Source organism: Thamnophis elegans, chromosome 2, assembly GCF_009769535.1.
Source record: "Thamnophis elegans isolate rThaEle1 chromosome 2, rThaEle1.pri, whole genome shotgun sequence".
NCBI classification, from domain to species: Eukaryota; Metazoa; Chordata; class Lepidosauria; order Squamata; family Colubridae; genus Thamnophis; species Thamnophis elegans.
In genome coordinates, this window is record NC_045542.1 from 157,554,288 (window position 1) to 157,570,129 (window position 15,842).

The window sequence follows — 15,842 nt, forward strand, 5'->3', positions numbered from 1 at the left end:
TAAGAACAAGAATGCACTTATATACGGTTGTTCTTTTTTTTTCCTTTTTTTTTCTCTTTTCTTTCTTTAAATTTTTTTTCCCCTTGGTCTATTTTACTTTTTATCAGATTATAATAAACAACACTTGAATAAAGGAATACACCAAGGAGGGAGGTAGAGGGAAAGAGGAGGGAGGAGTAAGGAAGGAGTAAGGGGAATGCAAGGAGGGCGTGTTGGGAGTAAGGGGAGAAGGAAGGTTTGAGGGGAAAGGGAAGTAGGAGGGGAGCGTTAGAGGGAGGAAAGGAAAGTTGGAGGGGGTAGATGGGGTGTATGGAGGATGGAAGTGTCAGGTGGGGTTGTGAATGATGAGTTGTGTTTTATTTTTTATTTTTTTTTATTTTCTTTTATTATTTTTTTCTTATAGTAAATACCCTGTATATAAGTGATTGTAAAATGGAATGTGAAAATGAATAAAATATATTTTAAAAAAAAAAGAAAAAGAAAGGGGGGTTGTAGCGAGTGGTGCTTGTCTGCTTGTTTTTTTATGTTTTTACGCTGCATCTACCAGGGCTTTCTTGATATTCTCCCACTCATTTTTGAGAGACTCCATCCAGTCACTCAAAGACATTGAGGAGGGGGCTTCTCTGGGCAGTTCAAGCATGGGGACAAATTCCACGTCACTGGTAATTTGGAAGGGAATTAATCCCGGGCGGCAATGGACAGCATTGTTATACACCACTTCGGCAAAGGGTAGCAGGTCTGATCAATTGTTCTGTTGGTAATTCACATAACAGATATATTATTCGACAATTGTGTTTGGACGTTCTGCCATTCTTCCTAACTAGCTGCCAAATGGTACTCAACATGCAGTCCTCGGTGAAACCGATGGGGGGAGGTAAGCAGTATAAAATTTTACACTTAGACAAGAAAATCCATCTGACTCTGAAAAGTGTGCAGAGAAGAGCAAGAAAGATGATTACGGGGCTGGAGTCTAAAACACCAGAAGAACGGTTAAAGGAATTGGATATGCCTAGTCTAATGAAAAGAAGAACAAGGGGAGACATGATAGCAGTATTCCAATATTTGAGTGCCTGCCATAAAGAAGAGAGGGTTAACTTATTTTCCAAAGCATCAGGAGGCAAGACAAGGAACAATGGATGGAAACTAAGGACAGAGAGAAGCAACCAGAGGTGGGTTCCTACCAGTTCGCACCTATTCGGTAGAACCGGTTCGTCAAATCTACCGAACCGGTTAGAAGAGGTTCCACCAGTGGAACCGGAAAGCAGGCCACACCTACAGAAGCGGTTCCAAAATTTTTTGAAACCCACCACTGGAAGCAACGTAGTGCAGGTCTCAGAAATCCATCACAGCAGTGATGTGTGCCTGCCTTACGCAGAGTTTATTTGGCTTTTATACAGTTTTAACAAGCAAAGCAAAAGCAGGGTAGCAGCAGCATCTTATTGGTACATTCTCTCTTATTTCCCTTGTCAATCTCGAAGACCATCCCAGCCAAGGTAGAAGCTCCCCATATGCTGGTACTACCTGGTTCTAATAAACAATTGAGGTCATAGATGTTGAGGTAATCAGCCACTGAGATCATTGCAGCTTCCTGCATGTGTCTGTACAGAACCTACCTACGTCTGGTTCTGCTAATTAGGTTATCTCATAGATATTCGAGGTAACCAGCTACTGAGATCATGGTAATTTGACATGTCTTTACGTAAAATTTCCTCTTTTCCTTCAACGTAGGGTGTCTTGCTTGATCAGGGTTTGGAGTCAATAAGGCAGGACATAAAGTGAGATTTGAACATAAGAGAGAGATGAACGGTATAGGGCTTCCTGCCTAGGCAGGGAGTTGGACTGGAGGACCTCCAAGGTCCCTTCCAACTCTGCTATTGTATTGCATTGTAAAGTGAAAGACATTTTCTGAGTCTTGTAGAAAAACAGGAAGCTTAAATGTCAAGCCGTAAAAATAGCACCTGCTGTAACTAGTTCAGTCAACCAAAAGTCCTGTGCCGGAAACTTAGAATAGCTTCTTTGCAAGTCGACTGTGACACAGAAGGGAAACAAGATATTATCTGTTTTCCTAGCATAGTAACAAGCAGCCTAAATTATGTGACCAATTAGCGCCGACCTAGCATATTTCCGTGTTTTACTGTTTTTGAGGAACTATAAGAATGTGTGTCTCCATAAGGAATTTGTTCAGATGTTCAAATGGCTGTCTTGCCTATCTTGCTCTGAACATTGGTATCAAATAAAGCTACTTCTCCTGATCCCGAAGTCTAAGTCTATTAATTTTCTGCAACATCAAGACCTCCAAGGTCCCTTCCAGATCTATTCGGATTAATTGATTGATTTGAATGCTGCATCCTTTAATATGATATTGGAGCACCAGGAACAGGTCAATGGGTAGGTTTTGTGGGGAGGAAGAAGATCCAGTTTGGTGTAGTGGTGAAGGCACCAGGTTAGAGACAGAGAAACGCTCAGTTCCAGTCCCACCTGAAGGGCAAAACCATCTGTGCAATTTTGGCTAGTCCTCTCAAGCTTAGGAAGCAGGAAAGGCGGGAAACCCCTTCCAAAAACCCTTGCCAGGGAAACTGCAAGGCCAGGCATCAAGACTGACTCAAAGGGACCTATGTAGCATCAAATTTCGCTATTTCACTTGGCGCAGTTGCAAAGCTTGGTTGGTAGGAATCGAAAACGATCTGCTGCTATATAATCAGTGAAAATATTTTCCAAATGTCTTGGTGGAGACTGGACAGGCGTGTTTTTCCACCTCCTGTCGCTAGATGGCGGTCAGGCAACATCTCTGCCAAGAAAGCCATCAATACAATAGTGCCATCTGTGCTTGCGCTTAAAAGGGGAGTTTTAAACCATTTAGTACAGCATTGCTAGAAAGGATGGGAGGGGGGAGGAGAAAAGTAGAGGAACTTCCTCTTTCAGATCGCTCATGAGAGTGGTGTGCAAAGCGGCTCTTCTGCTCTTGCCAGGGTCGATGCCGCAGCTGGAAGGTGAGTGGAGGGCAGGTGGGAGGAGAGTCCGGGAGCAAGTCGGGCTGTTCGGTTCCCTCCACGGCCTGGAAGCAGAGAAGCAACTGGGCTGAAGCATCTCAGCTGCTGCTGCTGCTGCAGGTTCCTTCCCTCCCCGAATTTAAGCCCACTGGTGCTGCACGCTGTGAAACTGGTCGCTGCAATTTTCCTTCTGGTGGGAAGATTGGAAAAGTCTCCTTCCAATGAAGGTGGATTCTTTGGGAATGGCTTCCCTCCAGAGGTTGTGAGGGCTCCCATCACTGGAGGGTTTTAAGAGGAGATTGGACAGCCAATTGTTCAGAATCGAATGGGGTCTCCTGCCTGAATCAGGGGATGGACTAGAAGACCCCTGACTCAATTATTCCTCTGGCCGTTTCTGGGTTGTTTTAACTTCCATTTGTTTTCCTATTGGTGCCCCCATCGATGTATTTACCAGGTTCAACTGTGCTTAATCCAGCAATGTTTTTTAAAAATGAACGTTTTGATTATTCAGTTCTATTTATTTATAAACTTTATTGGCCAACAATAAACATAACTGTGACATAACTGTGGGTGGCTTAGAGACATAAAAATGCATGCTCATTAAAACACATTAAAGGAATAGATGTAAGTTGGCACAGTCACGCCACATTAGGCTTCATGACGGAGCCACTTGGTGACACAGATGCCAGTCCCAGCTGCAGTCAGTAAGTGAGGACTACTTCAATTGGGATGTCACCAAAGGGGTTGTGGAAAGTATTTTCTGCCCTTACTTTGAGCTCATGGCTTCCTTGGGCATAACTGTTGCTTCAAATCTTCCAGAAGCTTTAGGTTTCATTTCATCCATTAGAGCCCCCACATCTGTAAAGTTAGTGTCATGTAGATTGACCGGTGTGGCTCAGTAAAACAAAAGAGAGAGTCCAAGCTTGTGTGTTGAGAAGCCAATGCTTTTATTCGTCTGATGGGGAACCCAGAGCAGAGTGCAAGGCAGATCTTTATAAATTTCTTTGCTTTTGCTTCATTACATAAGAGGCAGCTGGCACACGGCAGATAAGGTATAGAAATATAGAAATTATACAAATTATAGAAATAGTCAAGTATGCCTTCTGTGGTTTTGGTCACATGCCTAACCCACAGGCTAGTGGTTTCCTGTGAACGTTTACATGGCCCCAGAAGCCTGTTGAGGCCTGAATTTCAGCCTTGCCATCTCAAAACATGAGCAATCATCAAATTCATCAGGTTCCCAATTAACATTAGTGCAGAAGGTTTGACTGTAACAATTTTAATTATTTTTTCGGGCTTGAAAGACTTGGATTATCTCCATATTGTAGGTGTGTATTTTTATTTCTCTCTGAATGTACATATTTCCAAACGTATGATCTATCCCCAGGACTTCCACCTATGCAGTGGGGCAGAAAAGTATTTAGTCAGCCACCAATTGTGCATGTTCTCCCACTTAAAAAGATGAGAGAGGCCTGTAATTGATATCATAGGTAGACCTCAACTATGAGAGACAAAATGAGACAGTCACATTGTCTGATTTGGAAAGAATTTATTTGCAAATTATGGTAGAAAATAAGTATTGGGTCAATATCAAAAGTTCATCTCAATACTTTGTTATATATCCTTTGTTGGCAATGACAGAGGTCAAATGTTGTCTTTAAGTCTTCACAAGGTTGGCACACACTGTTGCTGGTATGTTGGCCCATTCCTCCACGCAGATCTCCTCTAGAGCAGTGATGTTTTGGGGCTGTCGCTGGGCAACACAGACTTTCAACTCCCTCCAAAGGTTTTCTATGGGGTTGAGATCTGGAGACTGGCTAGGCCACTCCAGGACCTTGAAATGCTTCTTATGAAGCCACTCCTTCGTTGCCCGGGTGGTGTGTTTGGGATCATTGTCCTGCTGAAAGACCCAGCCACGCTTCATGTTCAATGCCCTTGCTGATGGAAGGAGGTTTGCACTCAAAATCTCACGATACATGGCCCCATTCATTCTTTCCTGTACACGGATCAGTCGTCCTGGTCCCTTTGCAGAGAAACAGCCCCAAAGCATGATCTATCCCCAGGACTTCCTCATATACAGTAATGTGAAAAAGGAAGTACACTCTCCTTGATTTTTATGGTTTTACATATCAAGACATAGTAGAAATCATTTGGACTTAGAAGTTCTTAAAAGTAGGTAAATACAACCACAGATGGACAACAACACATGACATATTACATCATTTATTATATCATTTATTTTATAAAAAGAAAGCCAAAATGGAGAATTCATGTGTGAAAAATCTTTGATTGAATAATATGTAGAGCCACCCTTAGCAGCAACAACTAGAAGTAATTCATTTCTGCATCACTTTATCAGTCCCTTGCAACGTTGTGGAGGAATTTTGGCCCATCTTTTTTACAACATTGCTTCAGTTCATTGAGGTTTGTCTTTGTGTCTGTGTGTGTGTGTGTGTTATGCACAACTCTCTTGAGGTCCTCCCAATTTAGTTGAGGTCTGGAATGTGACTGCCATTGCAACACCTGGATTCTTTTCTTTTCCAGCCATTCTGTTGTAGATTTGCTGATCTGTTGTGCGACCATTGTCCTGTTCCATAATCCTATGTCAGCCAAGCTTTAGCTATTGGACAGATGGCCTCACTTTTGATTCTAGAATACTTTAGTATACAGAGGAATTCATGGTCGACTCAAAGAGTGCGAGATGTCTGGATATTGTGGCTGCAAAACAAGCCCAAATCATAACCCCTCCATCACTCTGCTTGACAGTTTGTATGAGATGCTTGTGCTGATATGCTGTGTTTGGTTTTCGTCAAACGTGTCACTTTGCATTATGTTCGAACATCTCCGCTTTGGTCTGGTCTGTGCAAAGGACAGTGTTGCAGAAGTCCTGTGGTTTGTTCAGATGCAACTTTGCAAACTTTGCAAACCTCAGCTGTGCTGCTATGACCTTTTCAGAGAGAAGAAGCTTTCTTTCTCCTGGCAGCTCTTCCAAAGAAACCATGCGTGTTCAGTCTTTTTCTAACTGTCATGAATCTTAACATTTAACATGCTAACTGAAGCATGCAGAGTCTGAGATATAACTCTTTTTTTTTTTCTATTTCTCTGGACATTGCATTGTCTGGCCTTGTGGTGAATTTTCTTGGATGTCCACTCCTGGGAAGATTGGTAATTGTCTGGAATGTTTCCCACTTGTGAATAATCTTCCTAATGTAGAATATGGATTTTAAATTGTTTGGAAATGGCCTTTTAAACCTTCCCAAGTTGATGGGCAGCAACAATTTCTTCTATTAAGATCATTGCTGATGTCTTTACTCTTTGGCATTGTGGTAACACATACTTTGCCTCTTTATACTATGGAAGCAGTGAGAAATTTCATAATGGTGAGAACAAGTAACCAGCAGAAGGGCTTGTGGTCAGAAATTGTGCTGCTATATCACTGGAGTCTTTTCAGAAGAGACGAGACAGCCTCTTATCTGAAATAGTTTAAGGCTGGGGTTCTGCAACCTTAAATACTCAAAGAACCACAAAAGTCCTAACTGGAAGCCCTCTGTGGAATTCTGGAGCCAACCGGAAGTCCAATTTCCCCACCATAGAGTTTCCTCCTAGCACAGCATCCTTTTTTCTCTACCCTGTTTTCCTGAAAATAAGCCGCTTATTTCAGCTGTCAAAAGAAAATCATGGCAATGTCTTATTTTCAGAGAAACACGGTACCTGTCCTAATTGAAAGTACTATTAATTGTGGAGCTGACTGGAAAACCCACCTCTTGCCATAGTCTCTTCCTGGTGCAGCCTGCTCCCCACCCTCCAAACCTGAAGCTCCTCTCAAAATTGTGGTGCAATTTTGGCACCACAATTTCTGGCAACAGGGAGCTACAGCAGAGAGATGAAAGAGCCACATGCGACTCCCAGGCGTTTGCTGACCCCTTGTTTAGGGTCTCCTGATTGAGCAGGGGCTGGATTAGAAGATTTTTAAGATCCTTTCAAATTCTATTATTCTTTTCCATTGGGATGATATTTTTATGTCCTGATAAGTAAAACCAAAGATATCAAAGAGGGTGTACTTTCTTTTTCATTTGACTGTATTTGAAAACAACCCTTTGCTCGGCTAGGAATTTGTGATTGACTCAGTCGACAAGTGAATTTTATCATTGAATGGATATTCAAACTTGGATCTGGGTAGTCTTCCATGTCTCATCAATGAATCATGTTTAATGTAAAAGCTTATTGAAGCATTGTGGCATGTTTGCTTTTTTATTATTAAAATGTTTTTATTTTCCATTTTTTCATTTTCGTACACTCACATATATACTGTGCATAGCCGGGGCCATACAACATTAAACAATAATCACAGCAATTCCTCTTGTTCAACAATACCCCAAAAAATAGAAACCCAATATACCTCTTCCACTCTCCATACACCTCTTTCTTCCAACCCACTCCAACTTTCTATCTTCCCTCCATCATTCCCCTCTACCCTCCTTCCCCTCCCCCTCTACCACTCCTCTCTGCCGATCCACTCCCTCCCTTCCTTCTCACCCTCCCTCCCATCCTCTCTCCCGCCCTCTCTACCCATCTTTCTTCTATCCCACTCCTCCTCCCCTTGGTGTACTTCCACTATATGTCAATGTACTCAACTTGTCCTATTTTTACAGAGAAATTAAAGAGAAACAGTATACATGTGAAGTCGCATTACATTGAAATCTAACACATAGTATATATCCCTCCCTCCCCCCACCCTCCCCCCCAACACCCCACCTCCCTCCCCCCGACTTCCCAGAGCTCTTAACACGGTATAGATTTTTAACAAACACAGTCTAAAATATATTGAGAAAAAAGAAATAAAAAAAAGAGGTTAATAACATATCTATATTAATATTAGCTTCTTCCTGCTACACTAACTTTGAACAGTTTAAATCATTCCTGATCTTAAACATAGGCTATCTGGAATTTCTTAGTCCCGTATTTGTTTTGTATATAGTCAATCCATTTTTTCCAGTCTCGTTTATATCTTTCATTTGAATGATCTTTAAGATATGCTGATATTTTAGCCATCTCGGCTAAATTTGTAACTTTCAATGTCCATTCTTGAGTTGTAGGCAAATCTTCCTTCTTCCAGTATTGCGCCACCAACAGTCTTGCCGCCGTTATTAGGTGCAGAATCAAGTTAGTCTCTAGCATTGTAAAGTCAGTACATATACCTAGTAAAAATAACTGAGGAGTAAACTTTATCCTTCTTTTAAAGATATTTTGCATAATCCACCATATTTTTATCCAAAATGCCTTAACCTTTTGACAGGTCCACCATATATGAAAATATGTAGCATCGAGAGAACCACACCTCCAACATTTAGGCTGTACATTCGGATACATAGAAGCCAGCTTTTTAGGATCTAAATGCCATCTATAGAACATCTTATAAAAATTTTCTCTCAGGTTTTGAGCTTGTGTAAATTTCACATTTCTTACCCAGATTCTTTCCCATGTATCCAACATTATTGTTCTTCAATATTTTGAGCCCACTTTATCATACAATCTTTAACTAATTCTGTTTCTGAATCCATCTGTTATTAATACATTATATATCCTCTTTATATGCATTAAGCTTTGATCTCTTATTTGTTTAAACAAATTATCCTCAACTTGGATAAAACCAATTTTTTGATCTATTTTCCACCTGGCCTGTAATTGCCCATACTGGAACCATGTTTGAACTACCTTCTCCTCTTTTAATACCTCCAAAGATTTTAGTTGTAGTACCCACCTTTCCAAAATGAGAAGCTGTCTGTAGGTAGTTCTATCCTGTTTTTGTGCTATATTCATATTTTCAATTGCATGTCTAGGGATTGCCCACATGGGTATCTTGTCATTTAATTTATATTGGTATTTTTTCCAGACCTGCAGTAAAGCATTTCTTAAAATATGACTTTTAAAATTCTTATCCAATTTTTTGTTGAATAACAGGTAAGCATGCCAACCATATACCAGATCATGTCCCTCGATATTCAGTATTCTATCATTAGTTAAATGAGTCCAATCACTAATTACAGATAGCGCCACTGCATCATAATATAGTTTTAGGTTAGGTAATTTCAAGCCTCCTCTCTCACGTACATGTTGCATTATTTTCCTCTTTACCCTCGGCTTCTTTCCTGCCCATACAAATTTGTTGATACCCTTCTGCCATTCTAAAAGATTCGCATCTTTTTTGAGTATGGGTAACATTTGGAAGAGAAATAAAAATTTTGGTAAGATGTTCATTTTCTTTTTCAATTGACTGTATTTGAAAACAACCCTTTGCTCGGCTAGGAATTTGTGATTGACCCAGTCAACAAGTGAATTTTATCACTGAATGGATATTCAAACTTGGATCTGGGTAGTCTTCCATGTCTCATCAATGAATCATGATTAATGTAAAAGCTTATTGAAGCATTGTGACATGTTTGCTTTTTCATTGTAATATAAATATTTTTCCCTCATCTTCTGCAACCATTTTATGCACATCTAAAGATACCCTTTTATCTGAATCTTATAGACAAAGAAGAAAGAAATACGAGCACTCTGGACAACTGAGAATAACAAGCAACATTGAATATCAAAGCAAATCAATCCAAAAATCCAAATATTTTTCATTTCCTTCACCTTCCTCAGCAGGTGAGAGAGAAACAAGAGAAAATCAAGAAGAGATTTCTAGCTGGGAAAAGTAGAGTGTGGAATTCAAGCATACCTTACATGAAAAGTCAAAGGAGATTATTTTTCCATCCAGCAAAAGAGGGAAATATCGGGAAGTTACTGGGGAGGAAAAGGTCAATTGGAAAATCACGTAGAGCAGACAGTGTGTCAGTCCTTGCTCTGGGAGGAGGAAAAAGGCTTGAAACAAAATACCACCATATAGGGACCATCTATATTTTTGACCTCCTAAGAATATTAGTTGTGGAAAAGCTCCATAGATGTGCCTGTTGTGGAAAAGATACAACTGAAATCACAGCAGATTATGCATGAGAGGATCCAGCCTTAAGAGAAATCATACAAATACTCTGAAAGTGGCCAAACATTGGTCAGAACAACTCCATTGTGCATCATGGAAGGACTCACACAGGAGAGAAGCCCTACAGGTGCTCCCAATGCGGTATTTGTTTTAACGAGCATGGCAATGTGGACTCACACCAAGGAGAAACCGTTTGAATGTCCTGATTGTGGGAAAAGCTTCAGTAACAATTCCACCCTTGTGACATACCATAGCATTCCCACTGGCGAGAAACTCTCTAAATGTCTTGCGTGTAGGAATCGTTTCAATCAGAATTCTCCCCTTGTTGCACACCAAGGAACTCACACAGGAGGGAAACAATTTGAATGTCCTGATTGTAAGAAAAGTTTCAGTAAGAATTCCAGCCTGGTGACACACCAGAGGACTCACACAGGAGAGAAACCCTTTGAATGTCCTGTTTGTGGGAAAAGCTTTAGTCAGAATTCCAGCCTTGTGATACACCAGACAATTCACACAGGAGAGAAACCCTTTGAATGTCCTGATTGTGAGAAAAGTTTCAGTGCTAGGTCCAGCCTGGTGAAACACCAGAGAACACACACAGGAGAGAAACCCTTTGAATGTCCTGATTGTGGTAAAGGTTTCAGTAGCAATTCCAGTCTGGTGACACACCAAAGGACTCACACAGGAGAGAAACCCTTTGAATGTCATGATTGTGAGAAAAGTTTCAGTAGCAATTCCAGCCTGGGGAAACACCAGAGGACTCACACAGGAGAGAAACGCATTGAATGTCTTGTTTGTGGGAAACGTTTTTGTGAGAATTCCAGCCTGGTGAGACACCAGAGGACTCACACAGGAGAGAAACCCTTTGAATGTCCTGATTGTGAGAAAAGTTTCAGTGCTAGGTCCAGCCTGGTGATACACCAGAGAACTCACACAGGAGAGAAACCATTTGAATGTCCTGTTTGTGGGAAACGTTTCATTAAGAGTTCCTACCTCATCAGCCACACGAGGATTCATACAGGAGAGAAACCTTTTCAGTGTCCTGATTGTGGGGAAAAATACAGTAAGCGTTCCCACCTCATTAGCCACCAGAGGATTCATACAGGAGAGAAACCCTTTCAATATCCTGATTGTGGGGAAAAAAATAGTAAGCATTCCCACCTCATTAGCCACCAGAGGACTGACACAAGAGAGAAACCCTTTGAATGCCCCTACTGTCATAAAAAATTCAGTCACTGTTCTAGCCTGATGATACACCAGAGGAGTCACACGGGAGAAAAACCCTTTGAGTGTCCTGATTGTGGTAAAAGTTTTAGTCATAATTCCAGCCTGGTGATACACCAGAGGACTCACACAGGAGAGAAACCCTTTAAATGTCCTCATTGTGAGAAAAGTTTCAGTGCTAGGTCCAGCATGGTGATACACCAGAGAACTCACACAGGAGAGAAACCATTTGAATGTCCTGTTTGTGGGAAACGTTTCAGTAAGAGTTCCTACCTCATCAGCCACAAGAGAATTCATACAGGAGAGAAACCCTTTAAATGTCCTGACTGTGGGAAAGGTTTCAGTCAGAATTCCAGCCTTATTGTCCACCAGAGGACTCACACAGGAGAGAAACCCTTTGAATGTCTTGTTTGTGGGGAACATTTTAGGCAGAATTCCGGCCTGGTGATACACCAGAAGATTCACACAGGAGAGAAACCCTTTCAGTGTCTTGTTTGTGGGAAACGTTTCAGTAAGAGTTCCTACCTCATCAGCCACAAGAGGATTCATACAGGAGAGAAACCCTTTCAGTGTCCTGATTGTGGGAAAGGTTTCAGTAAGAGTTCCTACCTTATCAGCCACAAGAGGATTCATACAGGAGAGAAACACTTTCAGGGTCCTGATTGTAGGGAAAATTTCAGTAAGCATTCCCACCTCATTAGCCACCAGAGGACTGATACAGGAGAGAAACCCTTTAAATGTCCTGACTGTGGGAAAAGTTTCAGCCACAATTCCAGCTTGGTGACACACCAGAAGACCCACATTGAACAGAAACCTTTTGAATGCCCCTATTGTCATAAAAAATTCAGTCACAATTCTAGCCTGATGATACACCAAAGGACACACACAGGAGAGAAACCCTTTGAGTGTCCTGATTGTGGTAAAAGTTTTAGTCACAATTCCAGCCTCGTGATACACCAGAGAACTCACACAGGTGAGAAACCCTTTATATGTCCTGACTGTGGGAAAGGTTTCAGTCAGAATTCCAGCCTTATTGGCCATCAGAGGATTCACACAGGAGAGAAAGCTTTTAAATGTTCTGATTGTGGTAAAAGTTTCAGCAAGAACTTCAACCTGGTTCAACACCAGAGGACTCACACAGGAGAGAAACCCTTTAAATGTCCTGACTGTGGGAAAAGTTTCAGTCACAATTCCAGCTTGGTGACACACCAGAAGACTCACACTGGACAGAAACCTTTTGAATGCCCCTATTGTCATAAAAATTTCAGTCAGAATTCCCACCTGGTGATACACCAGAGGACTCACACAGGAGAGAAACCCTTTGAGTGTCCTGATTGTGGTAAAAGTTTTAGTCACAATTCCAGTCTGGTGATACACCAGAGGACTCACACAGGAGAGAAACCCTTTAAATGTCCTGACTGTGGGAAAAGTTTCAGTCAGAATGCCGGCCTTATTGGCCACCAGAGAACTCACACAGGAGAGAAAGCTTTTAAATGTCCAGACTGTGGTAAAAGTTTCAGCAAGAACTTCAACTTGGTTCAACACCAGAGGACTCACACAGGAGAGAAACCCTTTAAATGCCCTGATTGTGGTAAAGGTTTCAGTCAGAATTCCAACCTTGTGACACACCAGAGAACTTACATCAGAAATAAATTATTTGAATGTCCTGAGTGTGGGAAATGTTTCTGTGATAATTCCAACCTTGTGATACACCAGAAGACTCACACAGGAGAGAACCCATTTGAATGTCCCGATTGAGATAAACGTTTCAGTACCAATTCCAGCCTGGTGATACACCAGAGGACTCACATAGGAGAGAAACCGTACAAGTGTCCAGACTGTGGGAAAGATTTTAGCACTAGATGTAACCTTCTAAATCATATGCTAATACACAGGGGAGAAACATTTTAGTGCCCCAAGTGTGGATGGTGGTTCAGGCAACATTCCAGTCTTATCGCACAGTGACAAAACCAGTGTAAAATTTCAGCTGTAAAGGCTGTTGTGCCTTGCAAGTGACCTTCATGGAGAATAGGAGAAAAGGGATTGTGGTGTTTTGCACAGGACCTCCTGGTTCATTCGCAACTACTCCTTTGATCTTCTTTGTTTTTAGGGGCCTCCTTGTTAGACTTTGACAGCTGGGGGTTGAGAGCACGACTAAGGGACTGATACCTTTGTGACTCTCCCCTCTTGGTGGGGAGATGTGGGCAGAAAATTGTGTAATAGATAATGTTTCATTTCTAAAACTGCATTGCATAAGAATCATGGATAGCTTTTGAGAAAGAAAAATAAAGTGTCAGCACTTCTGTAAACGTTAAGAACACAGTAATGCAAAGAACGTTTCCTGTTCTTTCACTTCTCTCCCAGGGCTCCTTAATTTTTTAAAAAACTATCCTTCAAATATGCAGATGAATTATCCTGTTGGGATGGCATCCTTTTTATGGTATAAGGGAACTAAAACACAGTATTATTTTAGAAGACATATTCAGGAGGGTTTGTTACTAAATTGGGAGAAGATCAAAAGGCATATTACCTAAAAATTCCAATCTGGCTATCAACTATTGAAACTTTTTCATATCTAATAATATATAAAAAGGAACAAACAGAAATATTGAATGCAGAGGGTGAACTTAAATATATGCAAGAATTGAAACAGGAAGGAATAGGAATGAATTGGTTTTCATATGTGCAAATACAATCTAGATATGATAAAGATCGTAAAACGGAAGGTTTCTATGATAAGATGACTGAACTAGATAAAATTCTGACAGGTCCTGATGAAAAAGTAACTAAAAAATTATATGGAGATTTATTAGAGGATAAGAAGGAAGAACAAGTCAAAGAAACCATGATATCTTGGGGGGAAAAAATTGGCCATGGGATTGAATTAGAGAAATGGCAGAAATTATGGTCTTAAAATTATAAAATAACAATGTCAACAGCATATAAGGAAAACTTGTATAAGATGTTTTACAGGTGGCACCTACCCACAACGAGAATAGCAAGAATGTTCAAGAACAAGGCGGAAAAGTGTTGGAAATGTCATCAGACACCAGGCTCATATTACCATATGTGGTGGACTTGCATAGAAACTAAAAGATCCCTGGACTAAAATCCACACCTGGTTGGAGAAAATGACACAAAAACACACAGACCTTAAACGAGAGATTTTTTATTGGGAATTATACCAGAAACATATAATACAGATTTGAAATATTTGATTTTAAATGTTTTAACAGCAGCTAGAATTGTATTTGTAAAAAATTGGAAAAATGAGAAAATACCAATGCAGGAGGAAGTTATTCCAAAAATAATGGAAAGTGCTGAAATGAGTAAATTGACATTTGAAATTAGAGAACAAGAAGATGTACAATTTTATAAGGTATGGGACTTGTTTTATCAGTGGCTAGATAAAAAAGCATGGAAATGAAAAATGTTGGAGAAGTTCTTCATATTGTAAGAATAAATAGAATAAGATAGGTGACATTATAATGTCATATTATTATTAAATAGACTAACAATGATGTAATGGAATATTGGTATATACATTTTGTTTAAAATGAAGGAATAACAATTATATAATGAACAATGTTAACAATGTACCTATGTATACTTAACGGACAATTTGCAATTTTATATACAACTAAAGTAGTGAGGTACAAATATAAAATGGAGAATTCTTTCATATTGTAAAAATAATATAATGAGATAGATTCTATAAAGACATATTATTATTAAATAGACAAATAAGGATGTAATCAAATATTGGTATATATGTGAACTTAATTTCTAGAATAGTTGTTTAAAATGAAGGAATACTAATTATAACTGAACAATATGATGTACAATGATAATAATGTATCTATGTATGCTTGATGGATAATCTGTGACCTTACATATAATTGAAAGTGGTGATGCACAAATGCTTATAACCTAACGACATGGTATATGTAATTGATGAGGATTTCATGTCTTTTTGTCTTTGTTTTAAAAATAAAAAACTTTTAAAAAAGAATTTAAACGTGTGTAAAATTTCTAAAATTTAAAATTGTGTGTATGTGTGTATGTATGACATCGTTGCGGGGTGGTGTTAGGACAAAAGAATGGAACTGAGTGTTTACTGGCTGGATTCCCTTCCTGTTGCCTATGCTGAGTTCGCAGCAGATATATTCTCATTGTGCCCAAAGAGAAAGAAATATCTGCCTCTATCTAGGATCAAACTCACAGCCTCCTGATTGTGAAGCGAGAGCTCCAGCGCTAATTCACCGTGTCAGAGTTTGTTGCAGAAATCAAATCCAGAAAACACACACAGGTAACTGATTCAGTAGGATTCATTAACTTTTCTTTATATTTAATATAACACATAAGTAATATATACAATACCAAGAGTGGTTCTTCATTGTGGTAGAGAGGAGAGATTGTATTTCAGTTTTAATTCAGCAGTGCAGGCTGGTTTCATTTCTCAGCACAGACTTGAAGCTTTACTACAGAACAGTTGGACTAAGCCATGCCCAGGCGCCTAGCTGTCGCCAGTAAATACTGTTTCAGTTTCTAAACATCCCTCATTGGCTGATTTAGTTGCTATGCCTATTCATTGGCTGACCTTGTTACTGTCAGGGTTCCAAGAAACACCCCCAATGAAAGAA